Raw genomic sequence first — 10,431 nt, forward strand, 5'->3', positions numbered from 1 at the left:
AAGAGTCACAGAGCTGAACGTGTGTGCCCAGTTCCCTCCTGGCAGAAAGGAAAGGTTGCAGAAGCCTGGGGAAGTTGTCTCTGCGGGAGGGAGAGGGCCTGGATGAAAACCAACCCCCTCCCTTCTCCAACATAGGGGGGGGGAAATCCTCCAAGGCATACTGCAAAGGCAGCCCAATCTTGGGATCCAGGGGCTTAAGCAGAGGGACTGTTGGCTTGACCCAGCACCTGCAGCGACACGAGTGCTCCCTGGAGGGCCGATGGGACCATAGGTGTTAGAATAGCTAAAATAAATGTGTAAATGCATCCCTTTCTTCAAAGGGCTCACAATTTAAAAACATGTGCTAAAAATCCCCATGCACCAGCTTTGTTGCCACCACTTGACAGGTAAGTAAAAGGAAGAAGAGGAAGGTGTTTGGGGGTGGGGGTGGGAAGGTTGGCAGGATGGGGTTTTGGAGACTGCAAGGGCTAGTGGGGATGGATGGGGAAAGGAAGCCGAACATGATTCTCCAGCTTGGATTGTGATCTGTGCTGCAGAAGGAACTGCGGGGACTGTCAATTGTCACCTTTTATTTAATGTATGAGCCACCAAAGTCCTTCTCTGAGCCCAACTCGGGAGATCTTTGCCAGAAACTCTGAAAAGAACAATTGGCCACTCTGCTTTTGAATCAGTGCAGGGCAAGCTGCTTCAGATTACAGATTGCAGGCAGGCAGGCAGACAGACTTCAGCAGTGTGTATATAGGCAGCAGGCTGAGGCAGTGATCCTTGCTGTGAAATGAAGGGCTCGCGATTACACAAGAGCATCCCTCTTTTCATTCTTGAGTATAGTACAAGAGTTGAGACATTTTGGACTTTCTTAACATAGGATTCTTTTTGAGCACTGACTGCCCAACTTCCTCATCAAACGTGGCTGAAATCTGGTTGGCAACCTTCAGTCTCGAAAGACTATGGTATAAGCCTACAGCACCCAGTATTCCCAAGCGGTCTCCCATCCAAGTACTAACCAGGCCTGACCCTGCTTAGCTTCCGAGATCAGACAAGATCGGGCATCTGCAGGGTAACAGCACTGGCACCAATAATGTAACATCTGGTTCTGGGGTTTTATCGCCACATTTACTGTTTGTGGGACCAATTTGTAGGAACCTGCTTTTAAAGTATATAGCAGAGACCACTCTACTTCATTCCACTGAGTGAACTACATGATGACCTCCCATAAAAGGTACTGGCAGGTGCACAGGTAACAGAGGTTGCCTTTTTTTCTTGCAGGTTTACAATTAGCTGAGGTCAGTTTAGCAAAGATCACTATCAGATGGTGTCAGCTGAAATGTTAATGATGAAGGCCATGCTCTCCTCTTCTCTGGTGATGAATCCATGTTCTGCAGTATGTTCCTGGAGTTACAGATCACCAGCAATCTGCTACCATCCTGTCCAAGGTATGCTCTTTCACACTGAGAGGGAAAAATATGAGACCATAATTGTCAACAGAGCCTGGGTGTCCCTGAATATATTTTCTGTACAACAGCAGAGAAAAATACAGCAAAGTCAAATTTCTAGCAGAAGTTGTCCTAGGTTCTTTGTGTTCTCCTCTGGTGTCTTGGATGTTCTGGAGCAAGCAAGTCCACTCTATTTCCAGACAATCAGAACCAAGCTAATGACTTTGCAGAACCCCCGGGAGAAATTTCACATATCTGGTACAAAATTATTTGGTTTTTTTAAAAAATCTCAGATGTTTCTCCATGGGAGGTGGACTGAAAAGGCTGACATTCACCTCCCCTCCCCCCACACACATGCACTTCATAGCCTCTGCTTGTTGCCTGTCATTCTTTTGGCAGCTTTGAACCATTTTATTAACATCCTCAGAACAGACGTTGAAGGCTGTTTCTACAGGATCAGAGCCTATAGGGTCCTAACCGAGATAAATGGGCAGCAAGGTGTTTGTTGATTAGTTTGAGGCACTGACCAATTTGAAAGAAAGCTTTGTGCCAGTTTACATCAGCTTTGAATTGGATCTGAATTTGTTAAGGGAAGGAAAGACATCATCTTCTAGCAAAGGGGTGAGGAGAACTACACAGCCCTCTACCTAGAAGTGCCACTGAATTTCACTCAGAGCAAAATTCAAGGCAAATTTAAAGGACCCTCCTAAGGCAGAACATACATAGAATGTTCAAAGAAAGCCCACAATGGCTAATGAGTAGCAAAAAGAATGGGGGGCAGGGGGTAGGAGACCTGTTGAAGCAGGCTAAGGGTCAAACCAGTCCTGGATCTAATGGTTGCCAGCCAGATGCCTCCATGAAACCCATAATCAGGGCACCAACAGCCCAATCCTAAGGGGAAGCCCAATCCTGAACTGCCTGGGGCGCCCCCGCTCGGCGGCACCACGAGGGCAGCCGCCGCATCCAGCACCTCCTGAGCTACCGCGGGAGGCACCTTGGGAGTAGGGGACATTCGTCCCCTTCCCCTGGGTAAGGAAGGCAGCCCTGCAATGGGGTTACTCTCTTTAGCGGCACCAAAAGGGCGCCGCTAAAATAAAGGCGCTCGTGTAAGGCACGCAGCCTCCACGAGCGCCGAAGATCCCTCAGAGCAGAGCTCCGCAGGTCCTCCTCCTACCTGCCCCCAGGCATGCTTCTGGCACGCCCCCCTCCCCGCATCATGCCGGCCTCCCCGCCCCTCCCCGCGTCACGCTGGCCTCCCCCCTCCCCGGAACGCCCCTGTCCCTGCCCCATTTACCGTTGCGCAGCCCGGCAAGCTGAGCTGCGGAACGCGGGTGCCCACGTTCTGGCAGTGGCTCAGCACCAGCCAGAACCGAACCACCTCCGGTGGGAGCCCGGCGGTAAGCCCCGCAAACGTGTCTTATGGCACGTTCCCGACTGTGGTCCGCACCACAGAGGCGCGGTGCGGACCATAGGATTGGGCCCTAAGTCTACAGTCCATTTCCATTTTCTCCCCTCACCAACTGTCGCTCAGGCTGCTTCTTAAAATAGAGGTTCCACATATGGCTAATGGCTGCGAGCCAAATTATCTCCCCATAAGCTGCCTGGCTGCCAATGGAACTCCTTGGGCCTACACCAGTTAGCTATTTTGCTGGGGTAAGTCTGAGGATAGGTGGGGGTGCTGGGCCCGGAAAATGGGATTATAATCCCAGCAAGCAGTGCCACTGCTGGGATCCACCCCTTCCCAACCTCATAAGTCCCCTGCTGCCACCTTACCTGCATTGACACGGCATCTGGCAGCCGCTACCACAGGTGCAGGGCCTCCAGCCATTTACACCAGTGGCCTCAAATTGCATGGTAACAGTGTTCCTTTTACAATGATGCAGTGGCACTTAAGGCGGCAGACCAAGAATTAGGCTGTAAGCCAAAACCACTGTCTGATACTGTAGGCCTTCTGGTGTCATACAAAATTTTATCCACCTACCCATTTTAACAGCCAGGGTATTAGAAGTTAAAACCAATGTTTCCTCTATTTAATTTTTTGACTACAATTCTGAGTTCTGTGTGCTTTGTTAATAATACTGACTTGGCTAATTAAATGGCTGTGTTCTGCACAGTGGGGATTCAGGCTAACCTTATCTCGCGCCACATTAACACTTTGGTCCTCTTCATCAAATTACTGAGACATTTTCCTAACCCTCTAGGGATCTTGAGGCAGACAGAGCTTAGAAGTTGGCAGTGGTAACTCCATACCAACTTATCTGTCTCCCCTCCCCCTTAATACAGAAGGGTCTTGCTCTTTAACACAGTTGGTAGCGGCTGCTGTTGACTCATTGGGCCACCTTAAGTTAGGTCTATTCCCAGAACTAAAGCTGGGGCAGCCAGACAGTAATCTAATTCTGCTTTCCCAATGAGCCCCTGAGGTGCCAGTATAAGAAGAGACTAATTGGGTGGGGGTCACAGGGGGATCACATTGTGCCATTCTGCTCTTCCACGTCTGAAGCAAAATCTTCTAAATTTTCACTTTAGGTAACTTTCCATTGGAAGCTGATTCTTCACTCTGACAGCTTAATCCTACATAAATCCCTGCATGGTCATGCAATGGCACCAACATGGCTTCTGTTGCATCCTATAGGAGATTTTTTGGCTGTTGGAGGTCTCCTCGGGGTAAGCCCCAGCAACTGCTATAGGGAAACTCAGACCTGTGCTGGCAATATAACTGATGCAAGCCTGCATTACTCCATGCAGGTAGTTCAGGTCTAGGAAGCAGGTTAGGATTCAGCGTGAGCCACTACCACCAAACCTGCCCCCTTCCGGGCCCAGTCCACCCCTCGCCCATCTCTTCCCCATTCCACCCACCCTTTGCCCCATGCAACCCCCTTCCCCGGCCTCCCCCTGCCCCGTTCCACTCCTTGCACTGGTCCTACCTGCTTTGGTGGACCTCCCAAATTCCATCAACATGCACAGAAAGGCTCTGGACGTCCCGCTGGCTGGCTGTTCATGCTGCCACAAAGCACTTTATGACTATCTAGCTAGAGCTAGATAGGATTGAGCTATGAATCTTTGCTGGATCCCTTCAAGACGTACTAGGCTGACGTGTAAGAAAGAATGCTGAGGTAGCTGGTTATTTATGTCTCAACCCTCCCCCTTGAAGTATCTGTCGAATCTCAGTGTTACAACCTGTCAGATTCCAATGGAGTCTTGCATAGCTTTGTTTGAAAGGAACCAGGCATTGTTAAAGCAAAAGGGATTCTTTTGAAAGTCCTTGTCTTCTCTTGGCAGACTGAGGATTTTATATGGGGGGAAAATGTAAGATTCAAAAAATGAAAAAAGATGAGTGAATGAGTGGGAGTTTTGGCATCTGGGCTTCATGTCATCCAAATTGGGAAAGTGTCATTTTGAGTGTGCCCAGCTCCTGCCATAATCTGTTCCTCCTCTTTCTTGGTTCCCTGGATAGATCTTACCCTCTAGTTGTGCAACATTTGCTGAGTGATGGATATAACAAGCTTTTTACAGTCTGATCTAAAATCTCTTTGAACTTTGGCTATGCACAAGCTCAAGCCTTTTGGAGGTGTCTCTAGCCCTCTCTCTTTCCACAAATTTACATTCCAGCTGCAACTTCAGGGAGGGTGAGGTTTGCCTCGAACTTTTCAGGGACCCAAAAACCTAAGAAGCAGTTCCCAGTGCAAAAATTCCCGAGTTTAGTAGAAACCTGGGAGCTCAGCCAAAGTACAATATCCAAAGATCTGCTTCTACAATGTATTGGGGGAAGGGAGGGATTGAAACTCACAAAATGCAGGAAGGCATAAATAATCTGTATGGTGGGCTTATAACAGTGGAGCAATAACAGCCCTCTAGGACTTCCTAAGATTTCAGACAACTATTGGGAAAAGGATGAGCTTTTCCCCAAAAATTCTCTGAAAACTCTAAGAACAAACTTGCCTACCTTGAATTGAGTGGGGTGAATGTTGCCCTTCACTATCTTTTAGTTTGCAGGTTGGCAACCCATGTCTAACACGAGCCAAAAGACCAGCAGCATTGACTCCTTCCCACAGATGCGAAGGACCGTCTTCCAATGTGGACCGTCTTCCAAATGCAAGCATTCCCTTTAGGCACCTCAGTTGTCCACCACTGTTAGCCACTGTCTCCCAGCCTTTAACTACAGCAAGGAGGTCTTTAATCCCTTTTCTGCAGCATGACTGGCAAGAGAAGCTTTATGGGAGGATCAGGGCAGGGAGCGAAGAGGGCAGGGGTGGGAGGGGGTGGATCTTGGTGGCAGCAATGCATGCTGGATCCTATCCCCATTTCTCTGGCCCTACATGTCCCCTGCCCCTTCTCACACAAAATAGCTGGCGTAGGGCCAAGGAGACCCATTGATGGACAGGCAGCCTATGAAAAGGCAATTAAAAAATATTTTTACTTACCTTTCTCAGGCCTTCAGGTCACCCTTCCACACCATAGGATGCAGTATTCATTGTGTCAGTGCCGACACATAACATACAATGGTGAGAGATAGGATTGGGCTGTTAGTTTCAAAAAGTTCAGGGAAAAGTAGTGTCAAAGCCTTCATGGAAACAGTGGGTTCTGGGGAGGGAATTGAAGGAAGTAAGAGATGAGGCACCCCCTCAGGTGATCAAGGAAGGAATTCCAAGTGTAAGGAGCAACAGAGTCAGAGGAGAGCAGGAGGGCTTTGTGCAACTGAAGTTAGTCCAGCCAGAGGAGCAAAGGTCACATGCAGGAATGTTGCAAGATAAGGGCCAAGAGGCCATGGAGGGCTTTGAAGGTATGAACCAGGAGCTTGTGTTGCATCTAGAAGCAAATAGGAAGGCAATGCAGGAATGTGAAGAGGAGCAGGACATGATTAGACTATGATGGAAGGAAGGACTGAGGTGAGCTAACAGAAGATCAGAGAGGGAAAGGCTGCAGCAGTCAAGGTGAAAGGCAACCAGGACATGCTTAGGTATAAAGAGGACAGGAGATATTTTTGCAGTGCTGTAGGTGGAGAAGCAACATGATTAGATGACGGACTGGAGATGTGAAAGAAGGGAGGGAGGAGTCCAAGATAAGGCCAATGTCTTCAAGCAAGGCAGATGGTGTCATGGTCAACGGAGAGGAAGTACAAGGAGTGAAGGACTTGGTGGGGGGAGGTGAGAAGTTCTGTTTCATTCATCATGGGTTTGAGATGCCAATGAATCCTCCAAGCCAAAATTTCAGACAGATAGTTAGAGCTGTAGGTTTGAGTGGCAGGACAAAGCTCTCTCACCTTTGTTTCCTGGCCCTCTTGCAGCACTGCGTACAAATACAGAGATGTGCGTCTATCCTCTTTATTCTGTCACCATTCCAAAAGTACCGGCGGGAGACATAAATGGACAACAGAGAGGAGGGCGTTGCTTCCCGCCCCCGCACAATGCTGATCCAAGCAGCCAAATAGGCAGAGTGACACTAACTTTAATGGAAAGAGATAGCCGAACAATACAAAACAGGCCAGCTCTGTCGAGTTGAGGTAGTGGGTTTCTGAAAGGCTAATTCAAATGGGGCCTAGAGGGCAGCTCACCCAGCGATAAGGGGAAGAGCTGTGTTGAAGCTCCTTGTAATCTAAGATGCTGGCTTCTCCATCTTTCACAATTCAATCCGCTCTATTTTTCAGCAGACAATGATGGGCTGAACTTGGGAGGAACTGGAAGACTAGAGGAGAAGTTCTTTTCCCCTTCCTTTTGTGTGGGGAGTTACTTTGATGCTTGCTGTGTGCAGGAGGTGTGCAGAATAAAGAGAGGTTATTTCTGTCTTTTATGTAGTCCTTAGACTTAATCTTGCTTAGGGGCAGAGCTACCCTGCTATCATGTGGGTGCCTGGGGGTGGTTCCTCAGTAGGGCCGGGTAGACTAGGTTGTTGGCTTGCTTTTGATAGCAATGCTTCCATCTCAGTCTGTTCTGCTTGGAGCAGACTGTAGATTCACCATGGTTCACCTTTCTAACTACACCTTCCAGTTCAGAGTTGGTGCTGCCACTGATATTTCTTCAGGGGTTCAAAGTCAATTTGGGGCTATATTGGGAGGAAAACAAGTCTAAGGGGAAAAAGAAGTCTAAGGTGGCAATCCTAACCCCACTTTCCTGAGAGTAAGCCCCATTGAACAAAATAGGACTTACTTCTGAATAGACCTGGTTAGGCTTGTGCCCTAAGGGTTTTCAAGAGCAGACAAAAGAGTTTCTACAAGGCTAGTCAAATTTCTCAGAGGGCTTCCATGCATCCCTTGCTGTCGCCAGATTTTATTTATTTTATTTATTTCTCCACATTTTTGTGTGGAGCTCAGGATGGTGTACATAGTTCCTTCCCTCTTTTTGTCCTCAGAACATCTCTGTGAGGTAGGTGTGACTGAGAGATAGTGACTGGCTCAAGGTCACCGGAGAAGCTTCATGGCTGAGTGGGGATTTAAACCTGGATCTTCTAGGTCTAACTCCCAAACTACACCATCCAGGCTTTTTTAAAAATTAGTTAAAAATGCATTCAGCAGATTCTCCTCAGAAAAAGCTCAGAGAAATGTCATTTATTATAGTCACAGCTCACCTTTTTCCGTCATTGAACTTTTTGTGCACACTCTGGACTCTCAGCCTAACCGTGCTTTTTTTCTGATCAGTGCAGGTGCAACCTATTTATCCACAGATTTTTTATCTGTGGATTTGTCTCAATGCAGAATCGGGTGGGGGGAACTGAAAGTCACACACACCTTTGCCTCTTTTGCCCTGTGCTGGCTTCTCACTCTGCAAAACACTGCAAAAAGGCTCCACCTCACCCAGGCAGGGAAATAGCCTTGGAGCCCTGGAAGAGGTTCCCCTCGCGAAGGAACAGTAACACTCTTGGAGACCCTGAGCCAGCAAAGAGGCTGAAGAGGGGAAGGGGGGGTGGAAAACCTCTGTAGCCAGAGCATGTGCAACAAGGTGGAGCTCTCTCTCTCTCTCTCTCTCTCTCTCTCACACACACACACACACACACACAAACACACACACACAGGGGCAGTCACCTCTTAATGATTCTTTTAAGCACTGTCAATCAATTCCACACAGTTTCCCTTCCTTTACCATTCCTTTCTGCCTGCAAAATTCATGCTTGAATTAGATACTAACAGTTTAATAACAACAGAATCATAGATTTGGAAGGGCAGTAATGGGGTAGGGGTCCTGGGAGAGGGTGGGACCCGCAACGCCAGTGTGCACCATAACCCATCCCCCTTCCTGGGCCTGATCTGCCCACACAGATCAATGTGGACATGTGCCAGCGATAGAGCAGCCATAGTTCCAATTTGACCCATTGCGGTCGTCACAAGCCACCTCTTGTAAGCCAGTTTTTTCCTAGACCCTGGCAAGGACCACCATGGCACCACTGAAAGCCCCTGGTGTAGGGGGCTTCCATGGTTGTGCTGGAGATCGCATATACCAAAAGGACGGGAACACACTCTGTGCTGGGAAGATGTTTGCCGGAAACTTTTTCATGCTTCTCCCTGGGTTTGTAATTGATTCTACCACCTCATTAACAAATCTATTTCAAAATTAAATGGGAACTGCCTCAAAGAGCCAGAATGCAGAAAAGGGTGAAGGGGGCCCTGTAATGGAAATGGGATTGTGTTTCATGTGATATCATTTCTGTAAACAATTGCAGTGCATTTTCAGGGGATTTATTTTGTCTCTTACTTAGAGGCTTGTACCTGTTGGAAATGCTGGCTGTTAGACTCTGAGAACCAAATCAGGAGAATGTTTCTCTCACCAAGATGCAGAAGCAATTTGTTCTTTATTTCCTCTTCTTCATTCAAACAGAGAATGCTTTTGAAAGCTGTGGCTGCATTTTAAGGGTGGGAGGTTAGCCTCAGAGCTGACAACAGTGTCATGCACAGAGATCCTGTGACCACCTCCTCTTCCCCTCAGACAAGGGGAAGATAGAATTCACCTTATCGCTTGCTCAAGTCCATACAGTAGGGGATCTGACATAGTTCCTGTTACGTATGCAAGTTATGCAGGATCGAAATCCTGCACAACTGATTGGCCCAGACTTATGGCTGGCCAATCGGGTGATGGATTGAAATCCTACCATCCGATTGGCCCTCTAGTTAAGGTTTCAACTGCACCAATCATGGGGAGTCTGGGCGGAGCTAAAGGGTATAAAAGCCAGAGGTGTTTGCCTTGTGTCAGGTTCTGTTCTGAAGATAAAATAAACGTATTGAGCTGTTATCACTATGCCTTCCTTTATTCGCATGGACCCACTCTATAACAGTTCCTGGAGGGGAAAGGCCCTGTCTTCCCTTCAGGGAGTGATTCCCTCCATACTCTGCTCAGCTTCCTTGCTGCCTCAGGTGGGCCTTACTTCCTGCTGCTGCCATGTCAGTCCTTGGCTGCTTAGCAATAGATGGATTCCTGGGTCATCAGCCAGTCTTCCCAGGCAGATGCCTCAACCTTCAGGTCTCCTCACTTGCCATTCTGCTCTTCTTACTTGCACCTGACCTCAGCCACTATTGCTTACAAGGGCTTAGGTTGCTCTTGCTTCGGCAGCTCCCTGGCACTTTCAGCCCAACCATTTTTATTTCTCAAAAAGCCTGTTGCAGACCACAAAGCCCCAGCAGAGTTCCCCGTGGGGTGGCTCCCATTCATTACTCTAACAACTGGAAATACTGTGCCTTGCCAGAGGCCGTTTCATATGGAGATCCTGCCTTCTCAATCCCTCCAGGACCCTGCAGGACCTTCAGTTCAACAGTTTTGTGTATGAAGAGCTCAAGGATGGGACCATTTATCATCATGTTCTCTGTTGGGACATCTGTATGGAAGCCAGGAGGAAATGTTTTATTAGCTATTGTTTATCACACAATTTCAGGAAAAGCCCTAAATCAGGGGTGCTCACACTTTTTTGGCTCGAGAGCTACTTTGAAACCCAGCAAGGCCCGGAGATCTATCAGGGGAGAAGGAAGCATCTGACAGACACCCCCTTTAATGTATGGAGCCCCTGCTGGAGTCTAGTC

The 10,431-nt window shown here is 48.2% G+C and overlaps 1 pseudogene; it reads right to left on the bottom strand.

Moving 5' to 3' along the window:
* Positions 1 to 955: 955 nt before the first annotated feature.
* Positions 956 to 1,074, bottom strand: LOC136658224 (5S ribosomal RNA; annotated as a pseudogene).
* Between the last annotated feature and the right edge of the window lie 9,357 nt (positions 1,075 to 10,431).

The sequence above is a fragment of the Tiliqua scincoides genome, chromosome 7 (genome assembly GCF_035046505.1).
Source record: "Tiliqua scincoides isolate rTilSci1 chromosome 7, rTilSci1.hap2, whole genome shotgun sequence".
In the NCBI taxonomy this organism is placed as follows: Eukaryota; Metazoa; Chordata; class Lepidosauria; order Squamata; family Scincidae; genus Tiliqua; species Tiliqua scincoides.